Source organism: Hydra vulgaris, chromosome 07 (genome assembly GCF_038396675.1).
Source record: "Hydra vulgaris chromosome 07, alternate assembly HydraT2T_AEP".
In the NCBI taxonomy this organism is placed as follows: domain Eukaryota; kingdom Metazoa; phylum Cnidaria; class Hydrozoa; order Anthoathecata; family Hydridae; genus Hydra; species Hydra vulgaris.
The window spans coordinates 33007501-33029465 of record NC_088926.1 but is presented as its reverse complement, the minus strand read 5'-3'; positions in this window follow the sequence as shown (position 1 = coordinate 33029465).

Here is a 21965-nt window from a genome sequence, read left to right as displayed (position 1 = left end):
GTATATACCTTGTCATATTTTAGTCAAAAAATTACGTCAAAAAAAAAAAAAAATTTCTAAAAGTAACTTTAGTATATCTAATATAAGGTCGCAACTCCAATAATAAATTACTAATAAATAATAAATTATTCATTAATAATAAATTATTTATTAAGTGTATCCAACGTCAATACAATGTTGTAGTTTTGATAAAAAATAACGTTAAGACCATTATTATATTGAACGTTATTATACATAATTAATTTATTGAAAAACAACGTTATTAATTTAATGTAAATCTGATGAAATATATCGTTGCTGTAACCAACGTTACTTTAACGATTTAATTCTGAAGAAAAGTGCAACGAACGTTATTACAACAGGGTAGTTTTGATAAAAAGACGCAAGTGTAATCCACGTTATGATAACTTTGTAATTCCGATGAAAGCAAATTCTTGTATCCAAAGAATTTGTTTTCATTGGAAACAAATTCTTTGGTTACAATAATTTGGTTGTTAATACCCTAGAAACTATCAATTAAACACTTTCAGTTCTTAAAAAAACACCAAAACAAAAAGAAAAGAAAGAGTTGCGTCAAACATAAACTCATCAAAATGACATTCAACTCGTTTATCCAATTAAATAAAAAAGATCTGTTATGTAAAATATTGTGAATGATAATATTTTACTATTTTGTTAAAAAGTTTTATATGCATCCAATAACTCTTATATAACTTCTATACAACTATATAACAAAAACTTTTTAAATTGTATGAATTTAATTTATCAATAACCCTACTTGTTAAAAAAATTTAAATTCCTAAAATCTAATAGTAAGGAGTAACAATATTCAATAATCTTTAGTTCTATTTCAAAATGATATATAATATGATCTATAATACATACAAAATTCTTTTTACTTTAAAATATTTATATGTATTACATTTATTACAACATGAACTGTATTTTTTACAAAAACAATGTTTTTGAAGTTGAAGTTTTTCTTTTCAAATGAGTTACAATTAAAAAGAGCTTGTATGTCAAATAAAATATTTTCAAATACATATGATATTCTTAATTACCTAAAGTGCATTTACATTTCCCGAAAATTTTATGGGCAATAAAATGTTTACTTAAAAAAGTATAAATAACAATAGCAGAACAAGAAAAAAAGTTTTGTCACATGGAATTACATAAAAATTACAGCTGTCTAGACTATCCAACTAAATAATAAATCTTTATATATAAAATATTGCTAGTAATATACTTTACAATTATGTTAACAAATTTTAAAAAAAAACCAATTACTCTCATTTAACACCGAGACTATATAACAGAAAGTTTTTACTAGTATTTTAGATGTCATACATAAATAATATCATTGTTTTTTCTAAATTTTTCAACTCCCCTCCCCCTTTTGTCAAACTGTCAATTTTTGGCCAACCCCCCGTTATATATGATGTCAGTTTTTGTGTGCTCCTCTCCTAAAATCCAATAAAAATGCTTGAAAACCATTAATTTTTTTTCTGACTAAGTTATGCATTTATATAATAGTAGATCTCATTAAATTATATTATCTAATAGTCGATATCTCAATAAATAATCAACTAAGCAAATAGTATTATATATCGTTAATATAATCTTCCCATGGGTTGTTGAAGTGATCATCGATTGAAACAATAGGTAGTTAATGCTCTCCGCGCTCTAAAAGGATATCGTATTCTTGAGGTACAATTAAATTTCTTGCGTTAACTTCATTTTCATCTAACCATTCAGGAGTTTCCAAACTCTTCTGCAAGGCGATGACTGCCAAAAATTCTGTCTGACGCTTAGCAGCGATACGAACAGGTTGGACCCTTTTGATTAGAGGGAGTGTTATAGCAGAAGAATGGATAGATGCGTGCTTTTTTAACATAGCTTGAGAGGGAAAGTAGAAATTGCACTTTTACAGATTTTGTTAGCAAGAATAAACTGAATCGATGGACATAATGCATCATACGGCAAAATTGGAAATCCTTTAACTGTACGAGGAAAAACACTTTCAGTGTTTGATGCGATGAGCATAAAGACGGATGATGGAAACAATTCTTTTGCTCTTTCTGAGACATCAACTGCTTTGAGCCTGTATCTCGTTTGGTTGACAGGGACAGGTGAAATCTTGCTCTAATTAAAGTAAAGTAAGAGCTTCTAATAGTCCGACAACAAGAACGATTTTCACATTTCACAATTTGAGTAAAATATTGACTTGTACAAAGATGATCGTCAATCCAACGTTGATATTGTAATGAAAGGCTTCTTGACTCTAGCTCTGAACTGTCTGGATCAATTTTCTCTGCAATGATTGGATTACCGCCAATTTGTAGATCAGACCAAATATCAGCAAAAGCCTGTCCAGCAAAACCAATGTTCTGTTTTTCTAAATTTTCATCTATTGTCCTGCCTGATTTAAAAAGATATGGTGGTTATTATAGATTAAAAATATTATTAATATTTTTACAAATTAACTTTTGTAAATGTAGTTACCTTGAGAATCAAGATGAAATCCTTAAAGAATCACCCCAGATAATTCTTTACTTAGAGGTGGCATTCGTCGCTCAGCTCTGTTGAATGCACTGCGGCCTGGAGCGTTCGTCATGATGAAAAGAGCATCAAGGTTATTCTTCAAGAAATGGTGAATCCCAATTTCGATTACTTTTTGGTATTTGGGAATTTCGTCGGGTTCTCCATTGACGCCTAACACTACGATAGACATGACCATATTAGTTTGAGGATCTCTGGTAATAGAGTCAAATTCTTTGATATCCAAGGGCTGCTGAAAGTCTAATCCATGCGCGAAGGCGGTCGAGGATGCGTGTTTTCCTGATCGAACAGCAATGTAGGTAGGCAGGTCCAGAATAAGTAACAGCATCTGTTTTTCCAAGACCATTTATTTTGATCGTAATTCCAGCGTATACGGATGGTATAAGCTTGTGATTAGCAGCCACGACCTAGTCGTGGTACGGAAAAGTTACTCGGTACGACAAATGCATCAACAACTGTGCCTGTTTTTTAGTTGCTGTGATTCCAATTGGCACTCTAGCCTTGTTGTCTTGGCTAATGAAACACACTTCATCTGGCCCTAAAATGGAACAAACTTCTTCCATAGTTGAACTGCAAAAGAGTCCGTCAACATGTTTTAAATGAGATTCATTCTGAGGACTGATTAATCTAACTGAGACTGTTTTGACGTGCCTTTTGCCTTCTAATGTTCCGTAACTTTTCGGAAGTAGACAAGTATAGAGGGCGCTCTTGCTGATTGTAAATTCAATTTTGTTCATCTCGGATGTCAATTCGTCGAGAGTTTTAATGCTCTAAATAATAAAGAAATATATTTAGATATAATTATCTTTTTTACAGAAAACGGGATTTGTTTCGTAAATTATATTCAAATCAAATCTTGAAAATAGTTGTTAACATTTCAAGGATATTTACAATAGGGCAAGTACTAATTAAGAATAAAATTCTAACAAATACAATATTAACAAACATGGCTAAGCTACCATTACCCGAAGAACCTCTGACCGACATCTTTTATCAGCGGACGTACCATGGAGAGCAATATCCATAATTACACTCAAAAGAAGAGGTTGATCTACTTCTAATGACGGTAAACCATGTTTCTTTGTGATTTTAAGTTTTTCTTTGACTTCTGGATGCTCCAAACAGATTTCCTCCATTCTAGCTTTTTTCAGTTCTCTAGTTTTCTTCTGTTGAGCTTGATCATACTTTTTGTTGGCCAGGTCCTTACAGAGATGAGCTAGTTTCTTCTTTTTCTTTTTAAAATCATCTTCTTCAGCTTCAGCAATGAATTCACTTCTCTTTCTAATCTTCAGTCCAGCAACTTCACAATTTGAAGTTGCAATCTCAGAATTGAGTCGATCTTGAGTCACTGTTCTTGCATTTTTTTGATTTTTCGTGGTCAACAAACTCAAAGTTAGTTCCTTTGTTGATTATCAATAATAGATTGCTTATTGGTGGGCTCAACAAACTGTGAGAAATTCTTATCAACTTCAAGTGGAGTATACGTGGCAGCAGACTGTTTTGGAGTATTGGCTCATAATGATAAATGATTGTTCTTGAACTTCATTGCCTTTTTATTAAATAAATTGATTAAACACATTACTATTGATTTAAGGTCCTTATGCACCAGTTTCTCTTCTTTCAATGAACTCGATTTACTATGGACTTCTATCTGGATATAAGGCTTTTTTCTTATTGGGATGAGCATTTCCATACGAGACCATCAATAAGTTAAGTAATGCAGTTTTTTCTATATTTTAATATTATTTTATTAGTATTGTTTACATCACAATCAGAATATCAGTTTTGCTCATCGTTAGCTCTAGCTTTTTAAAAGAGTTTCTTCAACCTGCTTGGCAGAAATTAGCGTTTTGAATTTTTAATAGAATTTATGTGCTGCATTGCATCACGTTTGACAATCAACTAGAGAGCAATTAGAGTTTCGTATTTGAAATAACGACAATTTAATTTCAAAAAATGACCAATTTATGAGTTTACTTTTCTAAGTTTACTTTAAACAACATTTTATTATCCGCTAGGGAGGATGAATAAGGATTGCAAGTTTTTTATACAAAGAGTTAATATTTTTAACATAATTTGAATCGCAGTCAAATGGTAATATATTAACAAAACGATAGTACTTTTTATTTTACGTTAGCAGTAATTATTTATTTAATGTCTCTAGGACACTTGCTATATTTATTTATAATATTATTTTATAAATTATTCAATAAAATATAATATCAAATTCCCGGCATTTAATATTAATTTTCCGACGAACAAAACAACATTTCTATACCATTTAGTAGATGTAAATACCGTTAAAATCTGCTCATTAAAACTAAAAAAATTATTTAAATTGACATCATTTTGGCTTCAACAACCCCCTCCCCATCGTTAATTAGTTTCAAACTTTCCAGCACTACATCGCCCCTATACTTACCGACATCCTTTATGGATGACCCCCTCTATGGTTTATCTAAAAACTCTACAAGTTCAATAAAGTTTAAACATCTAAGAATATCAAAATCAAGTTGTGAGAGAAAACTCAGGGATACACCAATATTGCAGCAGCTTTAGGTAATATATATATATATATATATATATATATATATATATATATATATATATATATATATATATATATATATATATATATATATATATATATATATATATATATATATATATATATATATATATATATATATATATATATATATATATATATGTTTATATATATATGTATATATATATATATATATATATATATATATATATATTTATATATATATCGCAGAAGTGATAGCGCACTTCCCTTAGAAAAAAAGGATCCTTGGTTCAAACCCAACCTCACGGCAAGTTTCGCGACACTCGTCGAGAAGGAGGCCTGAACTTTTAATTAAATGCACATCCGCGGTGCTCTGTGATGAGACCGCAACGGTTTCTTAAGGCACTTAAATAAAATTAAAAAGATTTAGGAAAATTCCTTTTTTTTATCGCACAATACACTGATATGAAAAGTATAAAAATAAAATTGAATAAATATTTTTGATAAATTATTAAATAAGTTAAAGTGAAATGCTAGTGAAAAAAAAGATAAAGCATTTTTAAAAATATGCCCCTCTCTAATGTCCTGCTGCCTTGTACGATACACCTTTTTATGCAAATGCTACGAGATACCAACTCCGAATTTAAACACCACCTGCCTTGGGGCTCTTGGTTGAGTAAAGGCTAGAGATGGTGACTTGATAAAAATACTTATCTTGGGCTGGTGTTAAATGCATCCGGCTCCTATCTTGTGGAAGGCCTTCTAGGCAAAGACTTAGAGGGTAAACAGATTCTATCTGTTGACCAGCCTCGCACCCCTTCATCATCTTTGAGGCCGGCGCAGATAAAATTTTAATACATTGTTTCCAGTTTAGGATGTTGAATGCTGAATCATTATGATTCAAGGCATGGGTTTTGCTTTTGTCTCTGTTTTTATGAGTAGGCAACTCATTCTATTATCTCCTAATAAGGGTTCAGTTCTAAAACTAAGTTTTATGGATCTGAGGCCGGCTGATAGTCAGGTTTCCCAAACTCTATTGTAGCTCTCAGAAAGGTTGATTCCATCAACAGCAGAAAAATTCTGCAGAAATTAAAGCCCACAACTTTAACCTTTGTCAATCACTAGCTCAAATAGTCGACTTTCAAACTCGCTTTCCAGACAACCCGAACCCTTTACCTTCTGTATTCGACTTATGTAAAGTTACTAATTCCTGTCAATGCTCAATTTATCTACATTCACCCTTAGGTGCTTCTGATCAGAGTTTAATCTCCCTAAAACTAATATTTCATTCTTCTTCATTACCTGAATCCCCCTATTATCGTACTAATAAAAACTACCTAAAAGCTGTCTGGTAATCTTTTCGTGATTTTCTTCGTGATGGCCTTTTGGTATAAATCTTTCGTCTTCCTTTCAACAAATGTGCTTCTTACATAACTTTGTGGAATCAGGCTAACATAGAACCTTTTATTCCCTCTCGACAATTCTAGGTCAAGTCTCACTCTCCTCTATGGTTTTTCTCACACTGTGATGCCGCGATTGCCAATCAAAACTGTTACTTCCCTATCTATCAGCAAAACAATTCTCCAGAAAACGGACGTCTGTTTATTACTGCTAAAAACCAATGAAAAAAGGTTTTTTCTAACGCCAAATCCCACTTATCTCTGGCCATGAAACCTCGTATCTTATCTCAAAAATTTGGCTCTCGTGACTTCTGGAGCATCTTTAATGATATTAATAATAAGGGCAAATTTTTAATTCCACCACTCTTGTATGGTTCAGACTTTGTCATTTCACCTAAAGACAAACCTGAATTGTTTGCTGAAAACTTTTCATCAATATCATCTCTTGATTTCACTAGTTGCGTTTTACCTGATATTGTCAACAGGCAGTTTGATCCATTGTTTGACATTCGTATCACTCTAGCTTCTGTATCTAAAGTGATTTCCTTCGACCTTCGACCTTCTTGTTCTACAGCTGATTCGTTAATAGTAATAACAGATAGTTTTTATCGTGCATTAGATAAAGGGGGAGAGGTAAAGGCCATCGCTCTTGACGTTTCAAAAGCTTTTGATAATGTTTGGCATGCTGATCTTCTCCATAAGCTCTTTTCTTATGGTGTAACTGGCACAATCTTTAAGATTATTGAACGCTTCTTTTCTAATCGTAGTATAAAAGTTGTCCTCAATGGGTAGCTCTTCTTTTCATTCTGTAAGTCAGGGCTCCTTAAGGTTCTATCCCTGGCCCTATAATTTTTTTTATTTATATTAACGATTTTCCAGATATTATCAGATTGAAGGTGGCAATGTTTGCTGATGATACTACCATTTATTCTTGTAATTATAAGAAACCAACACTCTCTGATTGCTTGGAGGGGGCATTTGAGCTTGAAAAGGATCTCACTTCTGCTACGGCATGGGGCTTACAGTGGATGGTCAATTTTAATACAGATAAAACTCATTTTTTTTAGGTAATCATTATTGCAATAAACTAGATCTTCCTATATTTATTAACGGTGATGTTCTTGATAAGTCATCTACTCTTCATCTTCTAGAGTTAACTCTTACTTCCGATCCTTGATGGAAATCATGTATCAAATCAATTGCAACATTAAAATCAGCCAAGGTTGCATCTTTATACCAAAGTCTACACTTTCTTACTTCGGATTCTATTCTCTATCTGTATAAATCTCAAATCCGGACTTGTATTGAATGCAGTTGCCATATTTGGGGCGGATTTTCTAATGATGTCCTTTCTCTTTTAGACAAGGTGCAAAAATGCATTGTAAACATAGTTGGACCTGCTCTTGCATTCAACCTTCAACCATTATCACATCGTTGTAATATTGATTCTCTTATTTTTTTTCTGCAGATACTATAATGAGCACTTCTCTAAAGATTTTTTTTTTTTTTTTTTGCCGTTAAATAATATATACAGTTTCGAAGCACATAAATAAAAATAAATATTGGCAGGGCAAGAAGAAGACTAATTTAGCCTTATCACCGAGCCCTATTCTCACGTATTTACAAAAACCGTAATATATAAATATCTATAGTTAACAAACTATGTATATATATAAAAAAAGAAATAAAAGTAAAAAAGTAAAATAGATAACAATTCCTTATCATTTAAAGAAAAACTTAAAGAATAAAACTTTAAGGAAAGAGTAAGATCATTTTTTCAGAATAAGAAAAAATAAATAAGATTTTATTATTTATTTACGAATTAATAATTTAAAGCAAGATTTAAAAATAAAAAGTAAATAAATTAATATACACCATAGAAATAACAAAAATAAATTAGTCAACTTCATAGAAATAACGTAAATAAATTAGCAAACGTCATAGAGGTAATACCATAATTAAGATAATAAAAAAAAAAAAAAAAAAATTGTTGATACACTCAGTGACATAATTTTGTAATAATTATTTTATGTATTTGAGTTTTAATTAAAAAAACAATAAAATCGGATATATTAAAATCCATAAGTAAGAATGCTTATTTTGATTCATTTTTAAACTGCTCTATACTAGTTTTATGTGTATTTACAATTTTGGGAAACATTTTCCACAAGTAGGGTCCACGATAAAGAACTGAATATGAAATTAGTTTTGAATTATATTTTGGGACAACAAAGTTGTTACTTGAAAATTTTGTTGGATATGTATGAACTATTTTGTCAAAATAGGATTGAAATATTTTAGGAGATAATCCTAAAATTGTTTTATACATGAACATTAAAACTTGGTGTACGTTGATTTTATATATATATTTAATGCTCCAAGTATACGCAGAAGAGGCTCACAAGGTAATGTTCTATTCAAAAATCTCCAAAAATTGTTCTGCACGCGTGTTTTTGTTTACAGTACAATTTTTTTAATTTTGTATGGTTTGTACTTGCCCATGCAATATTGCAGTAAGTAATAACAATGAATAAAAGAGAAATATAAACTTTTCAAGGAACTACTGCTTAAAAATGGTTTAGCCCTATATATAATTGCTAAATTTTTTGATATTTTATTTTCAATACTTTTTATATGTAAACTCCAACGTAAATGTTCGTCTATGATTACGCCTAGAAAGTTTACTGAGTTTTCTCTTTTAATGATAGTGTTGTTTATTATTAGATTAGGCAATTTGATGGGTTAGTTAGCGTCGCATTGTGTCATCTACTAAGTTTCTTATTTGTCTCACTCAACATTTAATTATGTCTCCTTTATATTTCTGTGACTGTTTCTAAGTGCTTCACAAACAAAAGAGTTTGTGGAGCACTTAGAAACAGTCACAGAAAAGTAAAGGAGACATAATTAAATGTTGAGTAAGACAAATATGAAACTTAGTAGATGACACAATGCGACGCTTATTATTCTAATTTTTTTTTTTCGAACATCAGTTATTTGGATTTCGCTTCCTTTATCTTGCTTTTCTGATTCATATAATTTGCAATCCTTTAAGTCGTCCGTCAATCGTCATCTTGCTCTACAATCTTTATCTTTCCTCTTCCAAACTTCTTAAGTTAAAAAATTTTCTTTGATGCATAAACTTATTTGTACCTTAAGTCAAAATAGTGATGAACTTTTATTAGGGCAATTATACAAAAGAAGAATGATACTTAATCCCTTAGCATCGGTTTTACTGCTATCCTTAATCTACCAATGTTGTCTATCATTCTCCAAAAACAGTAATAAACTTATCAATGTTGTTAAAACAAAACATGCAACATCTCTTTTAAAAACACACAACGTAAAGCATATTATGAATTTTATGCCACATTATATCTGAAATTAAAAAAGGAAAAAAATTGCCGGGTTAAATGTTAAAGGGCCGTTTGATATTCTTAGAGCCCTCAATTCCTAAATACACCATTAAATCAGGTACATTTTTCAATTGAGTTACAACATAAATTTAGCTGGGCTCTAAACTGCAATTAAACAAAAACTGAGGCAATTAAGTCTGAGTATTTATCTTTTTTACCTAATATGTATATATTTTTTATATTATTAAAGGTGCCCACCATTTAGTTTGTCTAATTGTAGGTCTGCCAGTCCCCCACTGTTATGACAAGTTTATGCATTAATGCCATAAAGAGCAAAACTACCTTGATATTCACTCTGCTTATCTAAACTTCCAAATATTGGTTTGAATTCATTTGAAAACCCATCTATTATCCACGAATCTTCAAAATAATTGTAAATCCATAGATTATCAAAATGATACCCTATAATAAATTAAAACAGAAATATTTACCTGAAACTTCTTTTTATTTATATCTTGCATTTGCTGATGTTAGTCAACACCAACATTTATTATTTATATATACCTTTACATTTGTATTTGCATTTAATTTTATTGGCCATTTTGATAGAATAAGACATGAGCTTATTTCATCAATATGGCCAATGAAAATACATGCTTATGAAAAAAATAATTACCAACAAAACCAGATGAATATGCAGATTTACCAACAAACAAATAAAAAAATGTAAAACATTTTAAAAAAAGATACAAAAGTGTAAATATAAAAATGATTTTAAATTTAACAAATAAAAGATAATAAAAAAGAACAAACCATTAATATTTTCTATAACAATAGAATTGTTTTAATACATTAAATAGAAAATAAAAATATTAAATATAATACATCAGATTGATTTACTTTTATATAGAATTTATTTGCAAGATAAATTTTGTCTTGCGGTTGGTTTTAAACGCTTTCAACAATATAGAAATCGTTTTTTCCTAATGCTACAAATCGCTTTGAAAACTTCATGAATTTCTGTACATATATCAACAAAGGTTTGTGGTAAGAAGAAATGTTTATAACCTAATTCATTTGTTATCCTGATCATAATAAAGTTTAAAATTTTAAAATTTGTTTATCTATTCAACTTTCCACGAAACGTGGACTCGTATTAACTAAAAACGCGTCAAGCGTCTTTAAATATTTAAACTGCCATTCTAAATATTTACCCACATAAATATCACAAAATAGTAATATTAAGAAAGAAAGTATATATTATATACCGATTACAAAACGACCTTCTAAATAAGGAATAATATTATAACTGCTATACAATTTATTTCTTTTGGGTTTATCCATAAGCTACGTGATACGATAGGAGGAAGGGAGGGGAAAATAAGGAAATAGTGACTTTGTGACGATTCGTTAAATGGGTAGGGGTTATTTGGTTTTGTGACGCACTTTTTTTTTTTTCTAGTTTCATGTTTAGGAAATCATTTCAATTAATGAAAATAGAGCTTAGTCTGAAACATAAACCCTCAGTTTGATGTACAATCGACTGCTGCTATAACATTTTAACATAATTTGAAATGACTTTTAATAAATTGAACTAAATTTTAGTCGATTAATGTAGTGTCCACAACGTCTATGGCTTTATAACTTAATGATATAGCAGACATATTAACGATGAAAAATAGTTAATAGTAAAATAAATATTAAAAAAAAACAATTATGTAATAATTATTAAACAAAAGTAAAAGTTGTTAAACAGTATAAAATTTTATCTGCACCGCGAGACTAACATATCGCTAAAGAAGTTTTTTAAATCATATTTTTATCTAAAACTAAAAACATGTTTAGAGTTTATTTGTCCGTTAGTCACTATTATAGTAGTGCAAAAAAGTATATAAGTACACTTTGCTTCCCCCTTACCAATTTAAGTCAGTTGATTTATGTAACTACACTGTGAGAACTAAATCAGAAAATTTGTGTACAGATCAATTTAGATTATTGTTATGTGAAACTTTAAAAATTTTAAATAATGATCAAATATAGTTTTATAAATAAACAACAATATTAAAACACAAAAAAATATCAGTTCCTTATTTGTTAATAAGAGACAAAATAAATAATAATAACAATCTATATTCACTGACAGGAGGTAAATCGCTCGTACTTATGGTGGTAGCCCTCCTATCCAGTAATCCAAATGGTTATCTTGCAGTTTGTGATTTCAGCTCTTACAAGTGTGAACAAGAAGCGAAAATTGAAGATTGAAAAAAAGTTAATAGAAACTTTAACAAAAGGTAATGCAAACTTGACTAACAGAGTTCTTGAATTAGAAAGTTCTCAATATAAATCTAGTCGAGCAGTGGCTGGTGATTGGGCTATTAAAGTGAAAAAGACTCCAGATCATTTGCAAATTATTAATATTATCGCAAACGAAACCAAAGAAAGAAATAAGAGAGAAAATAACTTGGTTACTTTTTGGTTTTGAGGAATCAGCCTCAAATGATAAAGTCAAAGCAATTAAAGAAGATAAACAAAATATTGAGAAAATCATGCAAAATTGAAGGTCAATGTCAAAATAAAAAACATTATCAAATAAAAGTCAAGGAATGAATTTAAAGCTCCGTATATTGTTATTTTAACTAAAAAGTCGGAAAAAAATTCTGTTTTAATAAAACCCAAAGAATTAAAGAAAGATAAAGCCTGCCAAAATGTATTTCTGAATCCTAATTTTACTGAGTCTGAACGGTACAAATCGAAGCTATTGAGAGAAGAGTGTGAAAAACTAAATAATACAACATTGACACTGCTAACTATTATTTTGGAATAAGAAATGACAAGGTAGTAAGTATTAAGAAATAGAAACTAAACGCCAAAGAATACTCAAATCGCATAAGATGCTTTAACTTTGAAACTAGCTATAAAATATTTCAGTTGTGGAGTTCACAGCCTTAATAAGTTGCTAAGCGATAATACAGATATTGAATCGGTAAATTTTCATAAGCTTTAGATTTTGATTTAAGGATAAACAATGAACACAGTATATAAAAATGCAAAGAACTGATTGTTTGGTACACGAGAAACTTGGTTCAAAGCAGAATCAGATGTAAACATAAATAACTATAATATTTTCAGAAGAGATAGAAAGGCTCATGGAGGAGGTGTTTGTATTTATGTCAAACAATGTATTAATCAGTTTAAAACAAATATTTTACAGTTAAACAATAATTTTATTGAACAAAAATGGACTTGTCTATGTTTTCGAAATAAAAAAATCTAATTAGATGCATTTATCGATCACCAGACATATCTCATGAGTAGAACAACTCTATTTTGTTATCAGTTAATGCTGCTAGGAGAAGTGTTTATTAGAAAGAATACAGCGATCTTATTATTACAGGGGACTTCAACTATAATACAATAGATTGGTCTGACAATTATTGTCCTTTTTCAGCAACTGATAATGAATCTTAAACTAATAAATTTATCGAATATCAAGAAGAATGTTTTCTGATTCAATGTGTATGTGAGCCAACATTCCAAAAAGCAAGCTTCGAACTAATATTCTAGACCTTATTATTACTAACAATAAAGAAAAAATTGTTTCTAAAATTCACTCAGCTGCTTTAGGAAATATCAAACAGGGTCATCAATTACTTAAATGTTGTTATCTAATGAATGATCTTAAGTCTGCTAAAGAACATAAGAAATCCATTATATTTTATCAAAAAGAAAATTATGAATTATTCTCAAGTTATTTCAATAATGTGAACTGGAAAAATGAATTTAAAGGTAAATCTTTGAATGAAAGGTATGATTTACTTTTGTATGATTATAATTATGCAACGGAACTATTTATCCTAAGAAATAATTATCAAAATAGAAGGAACAAAAACAAATGTATTACTCCCGAATTGAAAAAGAAAATAAGAACCAAGAACAATACATGGCTCTCTAACAAACGCTATGGCTGGAATGACAAATGACCAAAAACTAAATATAATAAGCTAAAAATTGGAATAAAAAATGATATCAAGAACATTATAAAACATTTAGAAGGAACTATAGCCAGCAAATTCAAATGTAATCCTAAATTGCTTTGTAAACATATCAATGAGAAAAAATCAGCAAAAGCTTAAATTTGAGGTTTGGAAAAGGTAAATTTTGAAATTATTCATGATCATACTATTGCTACTGAACTAAATAAATATTTTCCCTATGTGATGTCGATGACTATGATACAAGCATTATTTAATTGTATAATATACCTTCAATTTTGTTGTTAGACACAGTTGTAGTAACACAAAATGATGTTCAAGCTAGACTTAAAATACTTGATAAGTCAAAATCGGTCGATTTTGATTTAGTTAATTTTTATATTTTAAAAGAATGCAGCTCTTCAATATCATACCTATTATATTTAATGTTCAAAAAATCAATTGAATCAGGTACTATACCAGATATGTGGAAAGAGGCAAATCGCATGTTATGCCACTTTTCAAAAAATGAAGCGAATGAAAAGCATCAAACTACAGGCCAGTCTCGTTAACTTCAATACCATGTAAAGTATTGGAAAGAATAATAGCTGATTGTATCTTGCAACACCGGTAAAAAAATAATTTACTTTCAAAAAAACAACATGGCTTTATGAAAAGCAAATGTTGTACAACAAACCTATTAGTATACCTAGATATTTTAACGGATGCATTTCATAAAGGAACATTAAAAGATGTATAGTACACAGACTTTAAAAAAGATTTCCATTGTGTTTCCCATAAAAAGTTTTTGTCCAAGTTATTGACTTATGGTATTTCTGGCAAACTTCCTAAGTGGATAGTCTGCTTCTTAGCTAACAGGAAAAAACGAGTGGTTTTAGGTGAAAGTGTGTCAGATTGGGTTGTTGTCCTAAGTGGTGTACCACAGGGTCTGTTTTAGGTACTCTCCTTTTTTTGGTATAAATAAATGATTTACCAGAAAACTTTATTAAAAATCTAATAAAAACACTGCATTGTACGTATGTTAGGCCAAATTTGGAGTTTTTGATTCAAGCATGTAGTCCATATTATACAAAAGATGTTAATGAACTAGAAAATGTTCAACGAAGACAACCAAAATGGTACCAGAACTAAGACATCTTGAGTACAAAAAAAGATTAGAAATTTTGTGTGACAACTTTGAAGACTCGGTGGCTAAGAGGTGACTTGATCCAGCAATTCAAGATATTTAAAGGTATTAAAAAGAATTAATTATCAAAATAGAAGGAACAAAATAAGTAGATAACTCCCGAATTAAAAATTAAAGATTAAAAATTTCGGAAATGACAACTTTAGAGACTCGGTGGCTAAGAGGTGACTTGATCCAGCTATCCCAGCTGGCACGCATACGTTGGGCTTACGTCGGACCAACGTCAGAAGCGTTGGCCAATTTTATAAACCAAGTGCTAACGTTGAACCAACGTCGGGCCAACGTCAAAATACGACGTTTTTTAAAAGCGTACAGTGTGATTCCGGGTTTAGCGTTGAAAAAGTTTTCGTCAGGTTTTAAAAGCTGTTGTAGCGCAACTTTCTATTAGAGTATTTTATTGTTTTGAGTTCAAAGTTTCATGATTTTATAATAATTTCGTAGTAATTGAGTATTGAATAATTTCGAACTTAATATGAAATCATTAAAAAAAAAAAAATGCAAACATGCTACTTTTTGAATCTATTAAGATGCAGTTTTTAATTTTTTTTAAAACAAGAGTTTATTTAATTAAATTATAATGTTTATAATGTCATTATGGATAATTACAATGTTTATAATGTCATTATATATAAAATATAATGTTTATAATGTCTTAAGTTTATAATAACATTATAAACTAAAGTTAGATAAACTCTTTTTTTACGCTTGTATGTATTACATAATCACAAGAGTAAAACTCTTGTTTTACTCTTGTGATTATGTAATACATACAAACGTAAAACATAAAGCATACAAGCATAAAAGGTTTGTTTAACTTTACGTACGTTATTAATGTATATACATTACATACATTATTAATATATGTAGTACCTACATTAATAATGTATGTACTGTACATACACATAAATTAATTGTATCATACATTAGTTTTAAAAATCATGTAGTTTGTATCATTAACATTATGTCATAATGTTATTGATACAAACTGTAGGTTCTTTAAAACTAATGTATGATACAATCAACTACAATGTAGTTGATTGTATTATCCCTCAGTTTTATCTAGTTAATTTATCTAGTTAAACATTATCTAAATAATAATGTATGTATCACATACAGTACTAATGCATGTAGTACACATATTATAAATAATATTGTATGTAGTATATAAACATAATGCATGTATTACATACAAAGCATAATACTGTCTATACTATTTAGGCAACTACTGAATGTCAAGCACTGTATGATACAGTCTGTATCTTAAAACATGATACAGTCAGTATCATATAGCACAATACATACAATTAAAGATTATTTAATTTCTAAAGACTTAAGTAGTTAATAACTACGTAGTCTAAATAGTTATAAACTACTTAAGTCTTTTGTAGTTAATTACTTGGTAATACTTAATAAGTATTACCAATTAAGTGTTACCTTATATTATATGCATTTGCGGTATTTTATTGGTAATTGGAATTCTTATGAATTGGTAATTAGAATTCTAAATTTGTAAATAATAATTTTAAAGCTTTTTATCTCTGTTGTTTACAGCAAAATATTGATACGATTATTTAATAAACTTCCGTTTAGATGTGACTTAAACAAAATTATTGCAATGCCAACAAATGTACTTATTAGTATTTTTTAAATCCCATTTTGCCATGTTTATGCAGGTACATCGAAAAAATTATTTTATTATGTTTTATATGCATTTTATTCGTATAAAAAAAAAATATTTTTTGCATGTATTGTTCATTAACTATTTTTTTTTACTTCAAATATAGATTTTTATTTTAATATAGATTATTTATTGAATAAAAAAATATCTAAACTGTTATCTACAAACACAAATATATATAACCTATTACCAATAATTTTAACAGTCGTTATGGCAATATCTGAAGCTCATCAAACAAAAGATGCAAATTCAAATATTTATATAAAGTTGTATAATGAGGAGCATTCAAACGTTAAAGTTGCTCTCAAGCGAAATCAAGGTGCAAGATTTGTAAGAATGCTAAGCAGTTAAAAAGAACATTATTATGTTTGACTATGTGTATAATGTGTACGAATATTTTAATATAATTATAATTATTGTTACAACAAATTTTGGTTTTTTCTGTGTAGTTAAATAATTAAAGTTGGTTCATTAATCAGCATCAATATTTATTTTTGTTTATTAGTATCAAATTTAATTTTAACTTATTTGTACATTTTAATGAGCATAGCAAAGAAATAGTTGCATTTTATTTAAATTATTAGTTGAAAATAATAGATGGATTTTGCTATTGTCCATTTTCAAACCGAAAATTCTGTTGCTGTTGTGCCATCAATTTGGATTGCAGGAGAATCCAACTTATGTTACTGGCCACCTTATCGTGCATCTAGATTGGAGACAGCAGTTAAAGAGAGAGAGAAATCAACAATTGACTGGGACTGTATTGCTAATGTGCGTGTGTTGCATTTTTATGGTAGTTAAATTTTTTTTTTATATTTAATATGATTTAGGAATGAAATTATATATTTTGAAGTTTGTAGACATTCTAACTTATTTATATTACATTATTTTTATCTATTTTATAATTTTCTGAAGATAATTTCCACAAAGCAAGGCTTAATTTATCAAAAGCGGAACATGACACATCTGCATTAGAGTATAAAATTGAAAATTTTATACATTTAAAGAGGAAAAAATTTGTGTCGGATATAGGTGAGGATGATGATGATTTGAGCGACACAAACAAATCATTATTATCAGCTGCAACGCCTTTCAGAAGTTCTGTTACTACTAGAGTACCAAAAAGTAAGATTTTATTATTATTTAAATAAAAATTATAGTTTATCTATGTCTTACATTACAAAAAAATCTAGCATATTCATAAGCATTGCTTTAAAAATTAATTTCTCTAATTTTTTTCATTTTTTTGGTCAAGTATATTGAGTACTAATATTTAATTGAGTAGTTAGTAATGTGTTGCAAAATATACTATTATTCATATTACTAGCATCTTTTTTAAACGATATTGCTGTAACTCCTTCACCTGCTTTTTCCCTCCAGTTACAGGCGATCAAAGGTAACCTTTTAATAAAGTATTTAAAAGAATTGTTTCAGAAGGTTGGAAACAGTTTTTCAGCATGGAAAATAACGAGCGGTCAACGTTCAACACCCAGAATGACTGAATTTGCTATTTCAACCTCCCAAAATAAATTCTAGCCAGTCAAGATTGATCTGTTGATAAATATTTTTTTTAGATAAATCAAGATGTAAGTTTGATAAAATTATTAATTAAATTATATTTAAAAAATCATTTATAATTTGAAAAAGCGTTTAAAATGTTTTTATTGTTTACGACATGTTAGTTTAAATTAATTTCCTTAGTTGACGCAAATTGGAAACAACAACAATTAAATCTTTTTCTTTCTTCTTATTTTTGCTTTCTCATAACATTTTGCGGCTAATAGTGTAGTAATTGCAATTAATGATTTTAAAATCATATTATAATTACTATTTATGTGTTTGCGCATTTTTTTCTTTTATAGAATCAAATGAATAAAAAAAGTACAATTAAAAAGAGTAAGTTTTGTAAACTTTATAAAGCCTAACTTTTAGTTAATTGATTGTTAGTTATTTGATCAATAAAAATCTATTTATATAAGTAAAAACCAGTTTTTCTAGCCAGTTTTTGCTAAAAATCAGCAATCCCTTTTTTATAATACTTTGAAAGTAATCTTAATTTATTAATTTTAAAGCATTAATTTCTTTTTGTCTTTATGAATTTCATTGATAAACAACTTTATTACAATATTAAAAATATAAACTTAAAAAAAAATGACTGTCCAAAAAACCCTATTGACCGTCTATTGCTTTAGCTGGTCAAAATGACCGGCCAAAAAATTTTTCATTACTTTCTTCTTATATTGTCATTCAATAAATAATCTGGTAAATTTATAAAAAATTAAAATTATTTGTTAATGCAACAGCATGCAGCAGCCATACACCTAGTTTTGTTAAAACTATATCAGTAGAAGCAAGTATGTGTTTTTGTTTTAACTTTTTATTGTGGTTGGTCATTCAAAAAAATGTCGAATAAAATTTGATCAAATTATTTAAAACACTATCTATTTAAGGTTTAATTGTATTTCTACTTAATGTCTTTTTTCTAACAATAGCTGTTCCAAATCCTGCATTAAAATTAGTTTTGGATAAACTTGCAACAATGCAGCAAGAAATTTTTCACATTTCTCAAGTACAGCAAAATATGTTTAATGCTTTGCAAACATTGGTAACAGTAAAGAAACGCGAACTTCCAGAGTGCATAGAGTTACCAGTTAAAACTATATTGGAGCTCGAAACTTTAGAAAAAAATCTAGAAAACAAGGATTTAGCTCAAGCTGTTGTAAGATTTTATTTTCAAATTTTATCTGAAATATAAATTACTCCATCTTTATGCACTTCACTTTATACACTGTCCATTTACTCTTTTTAGAGTAATCACTTGAGAATGAGAGGAGGTATAAATGTCAGTGACACCACAAGGCGTATTTTAGAAAAAGTTTTTAACAATGACCTTGCTAAGAAACTCAATTGGGGAGGGCGTTTAAATAAAACTGGTGTGAAAGAATTAAAAATTGTTTTTTGCATAAAAGGTAAATAAGTGTATTGAGTATACTTTGTATTTTGATTGTCTATACATGTTATTCAACTTTTTTGAACAGCTGCTGTGCATGTTAATAAGTCATTTGATTCAAATGATGTAACCATTGAAAATGTTATTAAATCATGGTTAAAGTATGCTGGGGATCGCGAAGGTGGAAGGGATGCTCTTGGTAGAGGTAAAAGAAAAGAAAAATCTATTTATCAAGGTAATGACATGGGTAATGATGATAATGATCGCGGTGATGATAACTGATGTATTTGCATAAAGCTTAACGTTATTTAAGTATTTAAGTTTTTCAATGTTTGTTTTTACTGTATGTTCCATTTATTTATGTTTCATTTACTTTTCTTACATAAAAAGAAGGACTTAGACTGAAGGTAATTCTTGGAGTTTTGTTATTATTGAAAGTTAAAGTGTTTTATTAATTATCTTTTTACTTTTATAATTTTATTTTAATATCTAAATTCTAATTTTAAATCATTCAATATTGTTTATTAATATATAACGGGTGACAACTAAAAACTAAGACTGGATTTTAAGACACATGTCTCTTTAAAGGAATAAGATTTTAAAAATAGGAAAACTGTTTTAGAAGGTATTTTTGTTCTAGTTTTTAAATATTTCATGTGCTTTTATTTTTTATAGAAAAATGAATAAAAACATAAATTCAAAACAAGAAGAGATTAGAAAACGTGTGTATGAATTTTATTTAAATCACAAAAATGCTGGTAAAAAGTTCACTTATGACCACTTTAAAGTTGAGAATATACCTAAAAGTTCTATCTACAAGATAATTAAACGTGCTTAAAGTGAATCTGGGTACCAAAGAGTTCAAGGAAATGGAGTTAAAACTAAAAAAATGACCAGGACAAACATTGAAAGGCTCAAACTCATGTTTGACCATAAAGTCGGAGTTTCTCAATGACAGGCATGTAAAAAATTCAACTGTACTCAGCAACACATTAGTAAAACATTAAAAAAAAGAACAAATAATAAACTAAGAAAAAAATTAATAAGCAAAAACCAGCAAAAAGCAGCAGCGAGAACTAAGCGCAGTTGATTGTGTAAGAAATTCAAAAATCGTAAACCAATTATTGATGATGAGTCTTATTTCATGTTAAATCACTCCAGTATCAATGGAAATGATATATTTTATACTAGTGATGTAAAATCTACTCCATCTACATTTAAATACCAAACAAAACAAAAGTTTCAAAAGAAATTACTTCTATAGATTGCTTTTTCTGAAAATGGAATTTCTCAACCTTATTTTGTACCAAGTGGACTGACTGTAAATCAAAAAATCTATTTAAACAAATGTATTAAGAAGAGACTTATTCCATTCATCAATAAGTATCATTCAGATGGTGCATATCTATTTTGGCCAAATTTAGCATCATCTCACTATATAAAATCAGTATTCATGTACCTAAACAAGGAAAACGTATATTATGTTGAAAATGAGGATAACCCTGCAAACTTGCCAGAATGTCGTCCTATCAAAAATTTTTAGAGTATTTCGAAAGGCCTTGTCTACAAGAATAAATGACATGCAGAAAATCTTTAAAAAATACGTTCTAGAATCATTCATTGCCTTGATAAAACTGATATTGAGCTCATACGGAGCCTAACTCAGTCTATACCAGGCCTAGTTGATAAAGTCAGAAGAAATGGTTTAATTGAGAACAACTGATTATATAATTAAAAACTATAATAAAAATACTTTCTAGAACGTTTTTTCCATTTTGTTTTATCTTACTTTTGTAAAGAGATATGTGTCTTTAAGTCTAGTCTTGTTTTTAGTTGTCGCCCGTTAAACAGATTCAAGTTTATTTTAATTTTAAATAGTCTTTGAAGAACTTCTAGCCATTTAAAATAGGATAATTATATATGTAACCATGTACATATATATATATATATATATATATATATATATATATATATATATATATATATATATATATATATATATATATATACATATATATATATATATATATATATATATATATATATACATATATATATATATATATATATATATATATATATATGTAAATATATATATATATATATATATATATACACGCAGCCCTCGGAATTAGGCATGGCATTCTGATCTAACTGCCTATTTTATTCAGCCTATTTCAGACATTCTGATCTAACTGCCAACCTAAAAGTGATCAATTTTGCATCTTTTTTCCAACCTTGGTTTTATTTTTTAAGAAGAAACCTGTGTAAAAAACTGTTTTTGTGTGGTTGTGTATCAAGTTTTATTTCTTATAAG